The 17,999-nt window shown below is 38.4% G+C and overlaps 1 protein-coding gene and 1 long non-coding RNA gene across 2 annotated transcripts in view; both read left to right on the top strand.

Moving 5' to 3' along the window:
• The first annotated feature begins 6,017 nt into the window (after nucleotides 1-6,017).
• On the top strand, nucleotides 6,018-7,312 carry LOC311288729. Its single transcript, XR_014626984.1, has 2 exons — nucleotides 6,018-6,173; nucleotides 6,449-7,312. It is a non-coding gene; the product is annotated as an uncharacterized lncRNA (long non-coding RNA).
• Nucleotides 7,313-13,242: 5,930 nt separating this feature from the next.
• Nucleotides 13,243-17,999, top strand: part of rap1b (RAP1B, member of RAS oncogene family) — a 51,861-nt gene continuing 47,104 nt past the window's right edge. The window contains exon 1 of the mRNA XM_084406257.1: nucleotides 13,243-13,401. The gene's annotated coding sequence lies outside the window, so the exon portion shown is untranslated. The remainder of the gene's footprint in view (nucleotides 13,402-17,999) is intronic.

The raw sequence follows: 17,999 nt of genomic DNA, 5'->3' as shown, positions 1-17,999 counted from the left end.
TAAATATCTTGCATTTAAAGACTGATATTATACTATTCTTACTAAAACATATAAAGTTTAATTATAATATTTATATCAATTCTCAAGCGATATGTCAATAAATATGCAAATGGATTGTAGCATACTTAGTATGAAATAGTGTGGGTTTTTTTCACTAGGGCATATTGGCAAATGACAAGTAAGGATGTCCAAGATATTGAAAAGGTGAAATATTTTAAAGATATGCTTAAACACATGTGCCTTGAAGTTATTGAAATGCTATTTGTATTCATGTTGTTGTTGTTGTTTTTACATAAATTTGATTTAAATTTTATTCTTTAAAAAGCTTTTCTTGAGTGCATGTGAAGATGGAGATGCTGCTGCCCCACAAAAATATCAAAATAACTTAAATAACCTGTTCATCATTTATATTGAAGTATTGACAATGTATGAACTTCATTTATGTGTTTTAAAAAAAAAAAACAATAAATTCAGACATACCCATTTTTAGATTTTTCTCTCCTGTCTCATGAGAGGACTTGAATAAATGCGAAAGAAGCCAATGACCCATTTCCATAATGTTATATGCAGTGACAGGACACATGGAGGCCTTGGTAATTGTATAGCACCACTGCTAGATTTAAAAGTCAGCCACAACCAATTACCAGATGCCAATTGCTAAAGCATGACAGTGCTTAAGGAAATGAACAAAATTCCCTCCATTGACTGGCCAGCACACTCCCCACTCGAAACAATTTTGATCAAATCAGTAATAGTCCTTTAATGTGCGTATTAACGCTTGCTTGTGTAAAAACTCTTTATTTCCTTTATCCATGTTCCATGTTTATAGACTTTTCTGACACCCCTAGTCAAAATTATCATAGGCAAATGCAAATGTGAATAGCAAGCCCATGATTCCCCAGGGAGTTTTAGACCAGTTTGTGTCATTTATTTAGACAAGTAAAGTCACAGTACAGACAATCGGTATGGCTCCATTGTCTAAAAATAAATAGTTGTGTGCATGTGTGTGTCAGAGGCTGCAGCCATTAAAATCCCTGACCCTTGTCTCCTCCCATCACAACAGAGAGGTGAAACGGTTATATGTACCTCACCATATGTGGGTCAGTGGACATGTGGGTCAGAATATCTTCCTGCACCAGCAGCTATTTCAGTGTTTCTGACCCATTTGGACTTTGTCAGGACTTCACACTCCACTGGATAGCTGGAGAAAACTGATCTGCTGTGCCCAGAATAGCTCTTTTAAAGGCCAACGTTTGTTGACCCTGCATCAGATTTTACGATTCAATTATACAAGGCTATTTTATCCCCTAGTCTTGATGGTTTAAAGATTAGAGATTAGAACGAGCCTTTGCATTTAATTAAAGGATGACAGGAGGGGATTTATCTTCCAAGTTGCATGCATTTTAAAAAAGAATCAAGCACAGGAGAAATTGTGAGGCTCAAGTCTCAATTATCACGACCTAAATCAGACGTAGCTTTTATTCGTACCAATATCATTTCTGTGACTTTTGTGATCTTACCTGTCTGGAAAACCTGCTTGTAAGCATTTCACCGTGTAGCGTTGGGCTGCAGACTCGTGTCCGCGCACATGAGGGACAGCTGGAAAGCCATTTGGAGAACATTCAGTGCTGTTCGTCATCTCATGGTTCATCTCCTGTTTAAAGTCTTCTGGAATCCCCTCCATCTCTTTCCGGTTTAGGTATAAAGTCTGTGCACTGTTCATTGCCAAAACAAATCCAACCAGTCCAAGCTAGTCTCGTCGTGGTTGAGTGCAAATACAAATGATGGTCAAATTCAAAGTAGCACAATCATGGATCCAAGATTCAGAGGTAAGAGAAAAAAAATGTAACTATTAAACCTAAAGTGATCTATCTCCCTGTAAATCCAGAGTTAAAAAGCACTCTCATGTCTCCGAGATCCCGTGGTTGGTTGTGTTTGAAGAGGTGAGTGGTCAGTTTTGTTTTGACTGATCTGATAGCCAGGGTGAGCGAGTTCCCAGGAACTGTGAATCCAAGCTCTACGCACCTGCTCACATGGAGACAAGGGTGTCGCCTTGGAGATATTCCCACCTCTGAATCCCTCTGGCCCGTGTGTGTTCAAGTGCTGGTTTAATAGAAGGACAGAGAAGGAGGGATTTACAAATAAACTAGAGATAGTAAGAGAATGTTCAAGCCTGAGGGTGTTCCAGACTAGGACAGTGAAGAGATAGAAAGCAGTGTTTTGTGCTCGCGGTCTCTCTCCTTTGTGGCTTTAGCTGTGGTTCTGTCAAGAGCACATGTCACTCTCACAAAGAGGATTGGAGATTTAGACCTGGGGACCATTAAGACGAGAAAGGCACTTCACTGACTGTAAGTGTGTGCATATAGAGCTGCTTCCATGAAAGGCATAAAACAAGAAGACAAACAAATGAGATCAAGCAGGCAAACAAAACCAACTAGATGAAACAAATTAGCTGAAGCGAACCCAAAACAACCAGACATAACAAACTATAGACAAAACAAGTAAACAGAGCAAAGATGAAACAAACAAAAAAACTAGATAAAACCAGACAAAACCGACAAACAGATGAGATGAAACAAGAAAATCAAACAAATAAAATCAAACTAGATAAAACCAGACAAACAAATGAGATCAAGCAAGCAAGCAAACAAGACAAACCAGGGGCCTAGACCATGAAGCCGGTTTAGGTGGCTAGCCAGATATGTTTCCGTTTAGTTTGCGCCAACCCTGGGTTTTAGGCACCATGAAAGTGGTTTGGCTTTTAGCAGTGTTCATCGCCATAGTAACTTACGCTCCCCGGCTAACCTGGTCCGGGGCGATTGGCTGTTCGCTACTGATGTCACACCTAAACTCCTAAACTCAGGATCAAAGCCAAAGTTGATGATCAGCATCATGGAACCAACAAAGCCTGGTTGGATTGGTTTGGTTTTGTCAACTCAAAACTAATCCTGAAACCCGGAGTTTGTTCAACTACCATCATGGTACAGGCCCGTGGTGAAACAAATTAGCTGAAGCAAACTCAAAACATGGATAAAACAACCAGACATAACAAACTAGACAAGACAAGTAAACAGAAAAAACTAGATCAAATAAACAAAAATACAAACTAGATAAAACCAGACAAAATAAACAACATTTTGTCTGTTACCAGGGCATTATTGCTATGTGTTCTGTTTGCCTTTTACTGACCTAAGTTATAAGCATCCACCCCTAAGTAGGCTATCTGATATTCTGGTCCCTAGATATGGCTAAGTCTTTTTTAGTTATTTATTTTAATTTTCCCCCGTCTTCCAGGGCAAAATTATAAAATTGCTTAACAACCCACCAATTTTGAAGTATCCATGTTCGTAGCACTTGTTTATTCATAAACAAGTCTATATAAATAAGCATGCCTCACAATGACAAGGACACAGACTCCACGTCAAAACATGGTGTCATTGACCAGCTGATGAGTGTTGTGCAATATAACTGAATATTTTCTTTTCCTGTATACTGTACTTCGTACTAAGCAAAAGCAGGTGGTTGCTGGCTGGAGACAGTAGCTTAGGCTGAAATCCTCTTAGACCTTATGAAAAAACAGTTAGCTGACTGTCTTCAAAACCACACACACTAAACATGACAGTGCATGCAAGAGATTAAAAACTACGTAAAATCATTTATCTACATGGTTGTCTAAAATATGAGATATATTTGTCATCTCGTGATTTCTATGATAATGAATCTCATGCACATTTTGTGGGAGTGCCATTTATTAAACAGAGTGTGACAGACTCATGACACCATCCCTTTGCTCCTCATGTGTGCTAGGCAATTCAGTGCATTAAGGGAATTAGTGTGGGAGGGAGGAGGGGTGAGCGGGGGAGAACGTATACCCTACGTTAGGGGGATCAAATTTACCCACAAAGATTGCAATATCTGAAATCCTTGTCCTTGTGGGGACATGTGATGATGAACTAGGTTAATGACATCATCACTAGAGTGCCAGCCTAGTGCTAACCAGAAAGTACCATTTTGCTAAGAGGGAAAGAGACATGAGTGCTATGAGGTGTTAAATGTTTGAATTTGTGTTTGTATGTTATGCATGTTTGTATTATGATTATTGCATGTCAGAAATTAGTTTTTGATTATTTAGGTGCCATTGTTTTGCTGTGGAATTGAGTGATGAGTGTCACGGGGAAAGGTTCCACCCCCGTCTGGTTCGAATGGTTCGTCCCACTAGTGTTTGGCGGGAAACTTGTATATTTAAACCATTGCCTGAGCATGTTTGGGGGGGGGGGATGTTGCGTCTTGTATATTCTGTGCAAACGTTTGAACCTGTCTGAATACTGATATTTTGTGGATGTGCTACTAGGCATTGTTTAGTGCCAGTTTTGCTGCTCACAGCATTTTTGCTTTTGGTTTTAGCACCATTATCTGTTGCAGTAAGGTTTTTTTATATATCTTTTTTTTTTTTTTGTAGACTGCACATTATGAAACGTTGCTTCTAAAATAAACCACAACTGGCATTTTGAAAACCTCTCCATTGTACTGAGCCTTCCTAAGCTTCTCTCAGGCACTCTACATGACAGGACATTTGGTCCCCATGAGGAAAACTGCTTTTAAATCATTTCAAGTAATCAAGTGATGTTTTTTTAAATCTAAAATACAATGCAGAAAGTTTTTTCTCTGATGGTTAGGGTTGAGGGATAGGAATATACAGTTTGTACAGTATAAAAATCATTGTCTATGCAATGTCCTCATTAAACATGGAAAACCACTATGGGACCCTCATCAAGTCTATTCAAATTTTACTTGTAAAGATGACAATTGGAACATATCCCTTTCTTGATTCGTTTTCCTGATTAACAGCAATACAGTATAATACTGTGTTGTATATCTCCCCTTACAAAAAATACTGTATAAGAATGTATTGTCATGGCACTTTGAGAACTACTATTCTACTAGTGAATGACCATGTTCAGGTACTTTGGTATTTACATGGTATTGCCTACATGTCCAAAAAAACAACAACTTTTTGATACATCATTTTGTGCTCCCTCTATCGACCATGTATGGTCATTTCGAAATCACCAATTTCTCTTTCCACCAGTAGAGGGCTGCATAGACCGTTTTAAAATTGTTGTAGGGTACCTCGTTTAATTTTTATTGCGCAATTGCCCATATTGTATTACTCGGTCACTGTGTGCAATTCAAAAGCCCAACGAAATAGGCTATTTAATCACGCATCAACTGTAATTGTTACACAATATAATTATAATTAACCTATGCCATCTGAAATAAAGGCAAGTTTTGGTTCAAAGTTCAAAGATGTTTTAGTCACTTTCACTTGTTTCCCATACATTTTCTTCTGATGACTCAAAAAATGCACATCCTGTTTCACTGGAATAACCAATGAGCTCATGTGGCTTTTAATGACTAACTGGTGTAAAACGTTGCATTCACAGTTTTTATAGTTCTGTTCTCGGCATAATAAATTAAATCTAATGATTACTTCGCTGAGTCATAGCCTACCTACATAGATTTAATGGCAGTAAGGTTTATTTCAGAGAATCGATTCTTTTGAGCAGTTTCGATGAACCACAATCCAATGATCCTTTTACGTTCTGATGCAATTACGTCTTCACGCTTTGCCTGCCGCTTGACATTATGATTACATGTTAATTTCATATGTTCCAGCTCATAAAACCACAATGTCACTTAGGATATGCGTTATAAAGCTGCCATACAATCGGTGCAAACACATTTTCTACATAGCATTTGTAACGTTCCCACTTTTTTGCTATTAAAGTAACATGCTAAATTCGGAACCGCATAATACTAGCGTACTACCTTTATCACATTAGTTAGATTAGTATGTTCGTATGTGGTGCCAAACTCAGCATTAACCAATACGTTTTTCACGCTATAAATAAAATAAATAGTCAATGAGCCTTTGATTCGAGAACCGCTCGGACCTATCAGAACAGTTCGGACAAGTTAATCGGTTCATTGAAAGATCCGACTCAAAAGAACTGTTCCTTCGCATCGCGGGAATTTCTACAGGTTAGATGTTGGAAGTTCCCGCAGCACAAGGATTAGGCTATGTCATGACAAAGTATAAAAAGGAAATCGGCACACATCGGCTGACACAGCTGTAATAAATTCCAACGCAAACAGGACTAACATCCCTCTTGGTAAGAAAGACTAACATTTACTTTCGTCTTGGGTATTTTGTCAGCTATTTGGGCATTTTGTCTTGCATCTTAAAGTAACATTTAAGAAAGTTTTTCCCTTCAGCGAAACTATATTTTCGTGCGAAATTTAATGTAGCCTATATAATCAAAATACACAAGTTCATTATTAAACAATCGTATTCTTAAGATATATATATATTAGGCTACTTACTTCCGGTATTGATAGAAGCATGGCTAATGTGTGCTTCTGTTGCTTTTATGGACGTCCTGGACAGCGAATCATGTCTGGAATCGGCTTTGTGAAGATCTACTTTATCGGAACCGCGTTTTCCCTTCTGGTGGCTCTGTTTGGACTGGTTGATTCAGTCGGGGGTCTGATGTATCCTCAAGGATCCGACTGGGCAGACGACAGCTGGACAGAGAAATATTCGCCCGGGTCTCCTCCATCACGGACCGCTGCCGCCGCCAACAACAAGCGCATCGGATCGAGATGATCTGGATCTTCTCCATTGCCATCGGTTGCAAAGTCTTTCATTGCACTAGGAGAAATAACCGGTGTATTAAGGTTACTGGCCTACTAAAACCTAATATGGAATTGTGTCCTCCATTACAATAGCCTAATGTGAGGCTGCGTACAATCATGTGAAATGTGAGACGATAATGATGAACACCATGTCTATTGGTACTACGCTTGTGATTCTGGTGTCTGCAAATAACTTTATGAAAAACACTTGCGGCACTAATAAGAGAGGTTAAAAGCTTAAAAATGAGGCATCAACATTCCAGACTGATGTAAAATATTGAAATCACCTGTGATCAAAACTGTTCATATTTTTATTGTTTGTTACATTTTTTTGGTTTTTACTGTTTAGGCTATGTGAATAATGACAAATAGAATGTTAAAGTTTTTTTTTTTGGTCGCTATTTACTGACACAGGCTACTGTGATGAGCAGGAGATTTGTTTTCATTTTGTTTTTTACAACTTTTTCTTTTTCTTGCATTGTGGTTCAAGGAGGGTCTGAAAGATATGTAAAAAATTGTTACTAAAACTCGCTGTTTTATATCCAACTGACTAAAAATACATTCATTAGCACTATTTCTCTTTTTTACGCAATAAATATTTGTGCTGTCAAATAGATTCATTGCTATTAAACGTTTGTTTATTGTGTGTGTGTGTATTATATCTATGTTTGTAGTCTATACGATTTTAAGAAGGTTTTGTGACCATAATTCTAAAACTACACAAAATGGCAGGTGAAGCTCTTGTTATATTCTGAAACAAACTGACTAGGGGCCTGCACCATGATGGTAGTTAAACAAACTCTGGGTTACAGGATTAGTTTTGAGTTGACAAAACCAAACCAGTCCAACCAGGCTTTGTTGGTGCCATGATGCTGATCATCAACTTTCTGTGAACTCAGGCTTTGATCCTGAGTTTAGGTGTGACATCAGTCACAAACAGCCAATCACATGCTGAGAATTGCATGCATTTCTTTCTTCTGCAGAATATTATGAGATTGAAAAATATTAAGAATTTAAACAAGTTCACACAGCAAGAAGAAAATAGCTGTCTACGAAAGAGGACAACTGAAAGAAAAATTATTGCTAAATCAGTGCAAGTAAAAGTTGTGAAGTTAGTTTATACAGTTGATAAAGGTATAGAGAGAATTGAACATTTAAAGCCCACATGTAGTCATTTTATAGCTTTATCGATTCTAAAGCGTATTTATATTACCTTTATACATTTATTCATTTAAACGGTGCGTAATAATAATTGATAAACTAAAATTGTACATGTGAGAAAGCCAGATGATTTTGTCTTTAAAAATCATTTGCTATGTAGTGACCTTTAATTTGGAGTAGAAACCGGTGGAGTGACTTTATCCTTTGCTCACAGCTGATTGGTCCAATTTCGGTTTGAGATCTCTTACTTGGAACATGTCCCGCCCTGGACCAGGTTAGCCAGGGAGCATAAGTTACTATGGCGATGAACACTGCTAAAAGCTAAACCACTTTCATAGTGCCTAAAACCCAGGGTTGGCGCAAACTAAACTGAAACATATCTGGCTAGCCACCTAAACCGGCTTCATGGTATAGGCCCCTGGTGAAAACCTATTCGTGAGATCAGAGATGGCTGGAGTGATTGTTTGTCGTTTGTCGTTGTTCCTGTAGTAGGCTAAGTGAAATGTCTTTGCAAATCTGAAGTTCCAACTGGCAGCTTTCAAAAGAACCTTGACGTAGTCTGTTTTTGAGCAATATGATATAGCCAAGCCTTTCCATGAAAGACACAGCCCCACTTTCTCATCAGAGGAAGTGATTCTATTGTTTTTTTTTCTCCTAATCTGTATTCCTTGTAATTAATTCTTAGTGTATAGTGTGAGTTTATCTATATAGCTTTGCTTAGTCAGATTTGTCATCATAACTGCAAAGTGTTTCATATTTTGTCAGGATGACTTTTTAGTTCACACAAGCTGAGTCATGACATCATGAGGAGCTGAAGAGCTAAAGAACATCCTGTTCCAGTGAAGACTCCTTTAGCAAGGATACTTCACATTGTGGTAATTGATAAATGTGAAGTGAGCATTGTATTGGTGTATAACCAAAGATACAAATTACTAAAAGAAATGGAAACAAATGTTACATTAAAATAACATTAAAACATACAGTAAAATATCTACTATAATGTAATGACAATGCCCATTAAATGCCCAAAAGCAATTATGGCAACATACAGGAAACACATACTTCAGTTAGTTTTTACCAGGGCTGCGTCCGAAATCACATAATCTCGCTATAGGTACTTATTTACTTTGTGAACACTAAAAAAGTAGCCTATGTTCTATATAGTATGAATGTAATCTGGACGTACTACATTCGCCATGCCATGTGACCAACCATCGTCAATTTTGTGTTGTTTCCATCAAGTTTCCATCGAATGCACACTTCAGAATCTCAGCGGAAGTAGTCATCTGAGTACTGTAAATTTGGACACACTTCTTTTGTCACATACTGTTTTTCGCTTACTATATAGTAGAGAAGTATGTGATTTTGGATGCAGCCCAGGTATTACACACTTCCTTGATTGTAATGTAGACTTGCATATTAGTTGCCTTTAGGCTACATTGAGCAACAGTGCTCTCATTTGGATAAGTCATGAACAGAAGTGTACACACACACACACACACACACACAATTTGTTTATAAACTCTCTAAAGGTTCCGTGTTAATACTCTCACTTCATATTATTTCTCCCCCTTTTTTTTTGCCTGTGTAACACTTGAATGACAACAACAAAGAATCTAGTGGCTTCTAATTGTCATGGAGAAACTGAATGTCCACCCTGACAGGAAGACGTAGCTAAGAATAGCAAGTACTTGAGTTTCCACCCAGCCTCACAGACAGAAGTTCCTCGTACACTATTAAGACTTTGTCATTCCTACAGGGGCTGATCATCTCAATTCTGCTCACTTATTGTTATTACTTTAATATACATTATACAGCAATAATACAATATAACAATATTAACCATAAGTTGCTTGGATAAAGATCATCTTTATTGTCCACTCGCATGGAAAATTAACTTTGGCACCTCTCCCCAAGATGGAAAATTACACAATACACATATTACAAAAAGAGAACTATTCATGCATACAGACATTCACACTCCTGCATTTGTTGCCTTATCTGCCTTTGTGCCATGACTTTTGAGAATAAAATGCAGTGTGTTGCTAAGAAATAAATGTATTGGTGTAGAAGAGAACAGTAAAATACACGGCTCAGTAACTCAGTAAAAAAAGATCACAATAAAATAATTGTATTATACAATAAACATGTTGCTTGTATTGGTGCAATTTTGCTTAGCTGCTATTAAATTAGCAGGCTTCCTGTAAGAAATTACACGTAAAAAAATTTGTATTATTTAACCAAAATCTAAATTTGATAAATCTAAACAAGGATTTGAGCATGTAAAAATTTGCATCTAACCAACATTTGTGCTCATTTATGCTTGTGTTAAATAGTTTGGATGTTCAAGCGGTCTGATAAGTCTTGTAAATATTTTAAATACTGAAATTTGCCTAATTTTTTCTACAGACTTTAACAGTTTTGAATGCAAATGTGTAGCTCATGTTCCTCTTTTCCCTATTTATCTCTGTGTTTACTGGAATTGCACACAAATTGTCACATTGCACACGTCTCCTCACTCCCCTAGTTATTGCATTTACAGTGAGGAAAATAAGTATTTGAACACCCTGCTATTTTGCAAGTTCTCCCACTTGGAAATCATGGAGGGGTCTGAAATTGTCATCGTAGGTGCATGTCCACTGTGAGAGACATAATCTAAAAAAAAAAAAATCCAGGAATCACAATATATGATTTTTTAACTATTTATTTGTATGATACAGCTGCAAATAAGTATTTGACCACCTGTCTATCAGCTACTATCTTTCTAATCATTAGAAAATGGAAGAAGCTAAACATGACTGTCAATCTCCCTCGGACTGGGGCTCCATGCAAGATCTCACCTCGTGGGGTCTCAATGATCCTAAGAAAGGTGAGAAATCAGCCCAGAACTACACGGGAGGAGCTGGTCAATGACCTGAAAAGAGCTGGGACCACCGTTTCCAAGGTTACTGTTGGTAATACACTAAGACGTCATGGTTTGAAATCATGCATGGCACGGAAGGTTCCCCTGCTTAAACCAGCACATGTCAAGGCCCGTCTTAAGTTTGCCAATGACCATTTGGACGATCCAGAGGAGTCATGGGAGAAAGTCATGTGGTCAGATGAGACCAAAATAGAACTTTTTGGTCATAATTCCACTAAACGTGTTTGGAGGAAGAAGAATGATGAGTACCATCCCAAGAACACCATCCCTACTGTGAAACATGGGGGTGGTAGCATCATGTTTTGGGGGTGTTTTTCTGCACATGGGACAGGGCGACTGCACTGTATTAAGGAGAGGATGACCGGGGCCATGTATTGCGAGATTTTGGGGAACAACCTCCTTCCCTCAGTTAGAGCATTGAAGATGGGTCGAGGCTGGGTCTTCCAACATGACAATGACCCGAAGCACACAGCCAGGATAACCAAGGAGTGGCTCTGTAAGAAGCATATCAAGGTTCTGGCGTGGCCTAGCCAGTCTCCAGACCTAAACCCAATAGAGAATCTTTGGAGGGAGCTCAAACTCCGTGTTTCTCAGCGACAGCCCAGAAACCTGACTGATCTAGAGAAGATCTGTGTGGAGGAGTGGGCCAAAATCCCTCCTGCAGTGTGTGCAAACCTGGTGAAAAACGACAGGAAACGTTTGACCTCTGTAATTGCAAACAAAGGCTACTGTACCAAATATTAACATTGATTTTCTCAGGTGTTCAAATACTTATTTGCAGCTGTATCATACAAATAAATAGTTAAAAAATCATACATTGTGATTTCTGGATTTTTTTTAATTATGTTTCTCACAGTAGACATGCACCTACGATGACAATTTCAGACCCCTCCATGATTTCTAAGTGGGAGAACTTGCAAAATAGCAGGGTGTTCAAATACTTATTTTCCTCACTGTATACACATTAATAATTTGTTTTATTATTATTAAATTATTTCATAGAATTATTATTATAACTATTACAACTATTATAACTATTTTTTATTTATTTTAATGCATTTAAATTTTTAATTTAATTGATCAAAAATAGAAATGAAGCTGTGGTCACATTTTTTTCCTCCTATCTTTCCCCCTCAATAGAAAAATCCATTAAACAGACTGTACTTCTATCCGTCACATCCTCATTTTCATCTGTGTAACATTAAATGGCTAAAGTGTATTTGCCTCAACCCCTTCGCACTTTCACAATTCTGAAAGCAAGCATTTAACTATCACTCCTCTTCTCTCCATTTATGGTTCAGTCTCATATGATGCTCTCCCACAGTCATCCAAATGCTATAGTGGCGACATACTAATGTTGTCTTGTCTGTCAGTTTCCTTGTTTAGTGAGACCAGCACACTGGTCACTGATCCGCATCTAAGGACCCCACTGATGGAACTCATCTCAGCCCTCATGTATAGCTTAGGGCCACATGACTGCTGGCAGAGGGGAGGGGATGTAGTCCACAGCAGGGAGTGGGCCTGCATTCCTGATGCCAGAGAGCATACTTGGCATTCCTGGCTTCTCCTAGTTGCTCTCAATGAGCCATTTGACTGGCGCTGAGGATTTTTTTCCCCCCCAGAGTGGCAGAGTCAGCCTCTGACGGATGAGAGTTGCTGCTCGGGGAGAATAGGAGACCATTCATGCCATACTGGGACTAGAATGATGCCATTGAAATATAGCATGCACCATGGAAGATGTTTAAACGTGTCTTGTCTCAATTCACTGTGATTTGGGTTGTTTTTGGATATCATAACCATCAAATAATTACTTAACTTTCGCATAAACATGTATAAACACTAACGGAAAAGTACCAAATAGATATATATTTGGGTGCAATCTTTTATCTTTTTCACAAAATTGTGTTTCTTTGTCACTCAATATGGGACAACCATGTCAGATACAAGAATTCAGTCCTTCCTATAAAAAATACTAGGAAATATACGTTTTTTTAAGTTTCACCCGGTCAGGATATAGCATTTTTTCTTTAATAAAAGACGTTTATAGTTATTCTTGCTTCATGTGTATATATGGATGTATACTATAGATAGATAGATAGATAGGCTAAATATATATAACATTATTTTATTCTATATGAAGTCTGTCAGTAATGTTTAAATTGTGTTGTTTTTTAAACCGCAAAGTACATTGGCACTACCATTCTTTTTGGGATATGGTATATCATTGTAAGGCAGTGTTTTCTGGACATATACCATAGTATTTTTGGAAATACCTTGAAATAACATGGTATATGCTATAGGTAGCATGGTATCCCCATCGGATACAATCACATACCATATTACGCCACAGTACTTCAGAATCCTTGGCCTATCTTGTACTGTAAGTAGCCTACTGTACATGTCTATCAGCACTGTCATTTCCATGTGCCACATTTAGCAGCGCTCGTTCTCCGTTTCCCGTTACGCTCAATTGTAGGCAGAGCTAGGGAGCCTATGGTGCTGAAACCGAGGCTGTAACGTCATGCTCGACTCTAAACCTCACCCACCCTCCCAGAGGCGAGCAGCTCTTTCACAGGCACAGGCGCAGACGGACTGACTGGCTGGAGCTGGAGCGGATTGCTGTAAGTATCGCATTTGCGCGATATTCTATGGCATTACAGTCGCAACGGCGCGTGTATTGCGCGGGAACTGTGAGGGGATTATGATGTCACGGTTTGATTGATACATTGTAGCGGCTGAACGGCGGAATGCTCCAATGTTGCAAAGCAGACCGGCAAAGGGTTTGCGGAAGAGCAGCTCAGATGTCTAGAATATGGCGGAGCTGGAGTGAAACAATTCAACTCCTTAGATTTACCAGACTCCGCTTTAGGGCGAGAAAAATCGCTGGGAAGTTTGTGTTGAAGCGCGCGAGGTTAGCGGCGTTGTGTCGCCCTGAAGAATGGCGTTTTTTTGTTGTTTCATGCCCACGGCAGGGTGGAAGTTATAGCGGAAATGGAAAAGTTGTACGAATGAGTAGTTTAACGAAGAACTGATTATCAGATTCAAACCGACAAAGCAACATTTTTCGACATGGTTTACGTAAATAGATGAGTAAGGAGTGTCCGGTATTGTGATAAAAGGCACATTTAGCGCTTCTAGTGCAGTCTTTCCTTCTAGATTTGACTGATTACCGGCCCCGCCTAGTTCTGTTCTGTTCCTCAGTCGAGGGAGATGGCTAGTTCATTCAAGAAGAATTGGAGAAAATGAGACTCGGTTTTCTTTCACGTTGGACTGACTGTCAGATCACGGAGGAATACTTCGCACTCGTGCTTTTCACGAAAAGAATGATTAAAAACACCCATATTGCATTCCACTTCGTAGACCAGAAAACATCACTGGGCCCCTTATAGACTCCTATTTGGATGTGACATTTTGAATATTGTCCTTTAAGAAGAGATATGAGACTGAAGTCGCTGAAAGAGGTTGTTAAAGAAGATCCTGTTGCTTCTCCATGCATTTTTAATGGCTTGATCTTTAATGACGGGGCTCTTGTGAAATTATAACAGCCTTTCTCCAAACGTGTCTTTACACAGGCTGCTCTGAGGTGGCTTTGTGTCTGCTCTGAAGCATGTGTAAAAATGCCATGTCAAATATATAACAACTAAAATATGCTAGCTTCCACCTCAGCAAATCTGTATCTTTTGCTGCTTTGCTTCTGTGTAATGAAATGCAGCATCAGTGCAGCATTAAAGGGATAGTTCACCTAATAATGAAGATTCTGTCATTAATTACTCGCCCTCATGTCATTTCAAACCCGTAAGACTTTAGCTTATCTTCGGAACACAAATGAAGATGTTTTTGATGAAATCAGAGAGCTTTCTATCCCTCCATTGATAGCTACGCAACTAACACTTTGACGCTTCGTAAAGTTCGTAAAGAGATCGTAAAAATAATCCATATGAATTGAGTGGGTTTTTTTTCTGAAGAGACTCGATCACTTGATACAATGAACGAATTTAGGGTTTTATTCACATTCATCAGTTTACACATCAGTTGTGGTAAACGGAAGCTCAAGCATGTTCACTTGACGTGCAAGAACCAATGAGGTTCTACGCAGCACGTTTGAGCTTCTACATGAACCAATGAGGTTCTACGCAGCACGTTTGAGCTTCTACATGAACCAATGAGGTTCATTGTCGTGTTACGCAGCACTTGTTTGAGCTTCAGCAAGAACCAGTGAGGTTCATTCTCATGTTACGTAGCTCGTTTGAGCTTCCGCAAGAGGTTTGTTCTTGCACGTCAAGCAGGTTTGGTTGAGCTTCTATGTTCACTAATCAAAGTTTAAATGTGAATAAAACCCTAAATTAAACTTGTTCATCGTATCAAGCGATCGAGTCTCTTCAGAAAATTTGGACTTAACCGCTCAATTCATATGGAATAGTTTTACGATCTCTTTATGAACTTTTTGAAGCATCAAAGTGGTAGTTGCATAGCTGTCAATGGAGGGACAGAAGTCTCTCAGATTTCATCCAAAAAGATCTTCATTTCTGTTCCGAAGATGAACGAAAGTCTTAAGAGTGTATTTCTACATTGTATTTCTATATTCATAAATTCATAGCATTATTTTTTTTGCATTTGCATTTTTGTGTAAATGCATTTATGCCACCTTGTGTACTTAGTGTAAATGCCCCTTTTTGTGGTATAAATGCAGCCTTTGTGCCGCCTTTCCAGTGTAAAATGGCTCTATTTAGGGTTCTTGGAATATATGTGACACATTGTGCAACTGCTAACCAAGTACATATCATTTCCTGTTTTTGAGCAAACACTTGTCATTCCCAATCATGGAAAAGTAGACAGCAATATATCTGTCACTGCTCTGCAGATAAGTGTATCATGGCACCCTTACATTTCCTGTCTCAAAACTGTGTTGTCAGTTCACTAACTTTGTGTGAGTTGTATGAGTTAATGCAGTCATATATTTGTTGTTGCTTCATTTGTGTCATTTCTACTTATGTCATCTTAATAGCCTATAAGTAGATGTTTAAGTTTAAAACTAATTATCTGTAATTTACCCATGTGAACATAATTTGTACGTCAGAATTCTCAAATTGAGATGCCAAGCTTGTTACAATACCAATTCTTAGCACAGATCTTTTTTGGAGTGCTGGGTCGCGACGACCTAACCCTACTGGGGTCTGACCCCAATCCTGTCCCTCCTAGAGCGAGAGGAAGGAAATCCCCGTGATAGTGTGTCCTCTTGGGCACAGAGGAATGCCGGTCTGTTGGCTCTGTTGAAAATAACAAAATGAAGAGATGGACTTCCTTTCAAAGAAGGCCGCCCACTGTTTGAACACCCTTAAAAAACCTGGGTTCAGTCCTGGAAGAAACTTCTTTAGATAATGCCACGTCAGCTTTGGTGTGTCGATTTCAGGTGTATCGCTTTCGTGTAGTAGTTCTTGTTTTTTTGTATAATTATAGTCTTGATTGTTGCGGTTGACAGTGTTCTTGCTTTGAGCTGTATCAATACTTCCCAGCAGCGTTTCTTGTGGGAGTCAAACCGTATGCAAACAAACACGGGGTCTGTCAGGGAAACAAATATCTCTGACTTTGTAAATGGCAGTTCTAATACAGCTGTCGGGGCTGATTCCTCTGGAGGGCTGTGTCAGAATAACCAGCCTGCTAGCCTGAATTACGCTCGGTATTTGTAAAGTGTCACTGTATTTAGGGGTCCGTAACCCCTACGTGTTCAGATTAATGGTTGATTTTGGTTTTTTTCAATTTCAGATCCTCAAACTTTACCTTTTGAGCCCCCGATATTGAATATTGAGTATTGCGAATAGCTACGATGTCAGTAAGCTGTGTGGTTTCCCACCAAAGCTTTCACATTTGACTAGGAAACAGAATAGCATTTTGAAGCCAGTGGGTAATGAGATGACAAAACATTAACTGCCAGTTGTCGGTAACCGTTTGAGACTTAGAGGAACCAACTGAGCAGAAAGGAAAGGAGATGCTCTGGAGAGGAAGAGCATGACAGTGCGGGGGAAAGAAGGCTGTTGGCATCCCTCAGCGAATTGGACCACTTCCTCTTTAGGCCAAAGGGCCTCATGAAACCTGGTGGCCCTGTCATGCCTTCCTTCCTCCTTTTAAGTCATGTGATTATTGTGCGAGACAGAGCGAGTGTAAAGATAGCTAATCTATGCATTTGGTTTGGTTCAGATATTTATTATTTTTTTTTTTTATTATTTATAGTTTAGTATCAGCTGGCTCTCAGTGTAGAAAGCAGAACTGGCTCTCAAGCAGTTTCCAAGGGTTACTGAGCTAATGTGGTGTAGCTGTAGCTCAGCTTGACGCTCACGTTTTCTAACGCTAATCCCAAAGCAATTCCACAATCTATTCCCACACATCATTGTCCTCATTTAGGCGTGTAAGCCATGACTGATGACTGTGTCAGCGATTTGTGACTGTGAGAGATTGGGACCTTTTCTGAGTCTATGATTCAGAAATAGACATTACAATGAAGTTTATGATCAAATTGAAATTCAGATATTTGTTATTGATTTTTATGTGCACTGCCATTCAAAAGTTGTGGGTCTATATATATATATATATATATTACAAAAGATTTCTATTTCAAATAAATGATGTTATTTGAACGCAAATTTTTCAGGAATCTTTGATGAATAGAAACTTATCACGACTTTCACAAAAATATTAAGCACCACAACAGCATTTATAATGATTGTTTAATAATAATTGTTTCTTGAGCATTATAATCATTTCTAGATGACCATCCATGACACTGAAGACTGGAGTAATGGCTGCTGAAAAATCACAGGAATAAATTACATTTATAATAATTATATTGAAAATTGAATTCAATTGTAATAATATTTCACAGTACCATTTTTAGTTTACTGTATTTTTGATCAAATAAATTCATAGTGTAAGAGACATTTGAAACCCCAAACTTGAACAGTAGTGTATGTTACTTTTATTATTACACTATTGCTTTTTTTGTTGTTGTTGCTTTTTTCCCTTGTTAGAGAAAAGGATTGTTTTTGAGCATTGAAATGTACAGTTTGAAAAAACTCAGAACTGATTACCAGCTCTGGTGACATTTGTAGTATTGAAGTTTATATTTCCAAGGTCAATAAATAACAGCCTAATAAAAAAGCCTACAAATGTTCTAAATGTTAGTTTATTCTTATTTTGCCAATGTATTTGAGATATTAGATCTCTC

The sequence above is a fragment of the Rutilus rutilus genome (assembly GCF_951802725.1).
Source record: "Rutilus rutilus genome assembly, chromosome: 4".
NCBI classification, from domain to species: Eukaryota; Metazoa; Chordata; class Actinopteri; order Cypriniformes; family Leuciscidae; genus Rutilus; species Rutilus rutilus.
Note: the sequence above shows the minus strand (reverse complement) of the source record. Positions and strands in the feature narration are given on the sequence as shown.